Source organism: Athene cunicularia, assembly GCF_003259725.1.
Source record: "Athene cunicularia isolate RWA chromosome 4 unlocalized genomic scaffold, athCun1 chr4_part2, whole genome shotgun sequence".
Lineage (NCBI taxonomy): Eukaryota > Metazoa > Chordata > Aves > Strigiformes > Strigidae > Athene > Athene cunicularia.
This window is the reverse complement of record NW_020799099.1, coordinates 29179407-29179624: the sequence shown is the minus strand read 5'-3', so window position 1 is coordinate 29179624 and position 218 is coordinate 29179407.

Sequence of the window (218 nt, the reverse complement as noted above, 5' to 3'; positions counted from 1 at the left end):
GGGGCGGTGCCAGTCGCGACCCGCCTCGCTGACACCCCGACGTTACTTGTGGTGAGCGAGGCTGCTTTTCCCCCACGAAAACAGCAAGAGGACAAAGGCGGTTGGCCCGGGCTGCGGAGCTCCTCCAGAGCCGTTCCTAAAGCAGGGTTGTGTTAAGAAGCCACCACCCAGAGCACGGGCCTGGGGAAAAATCTTTGTGACTGTGATGTCTGAAAAGC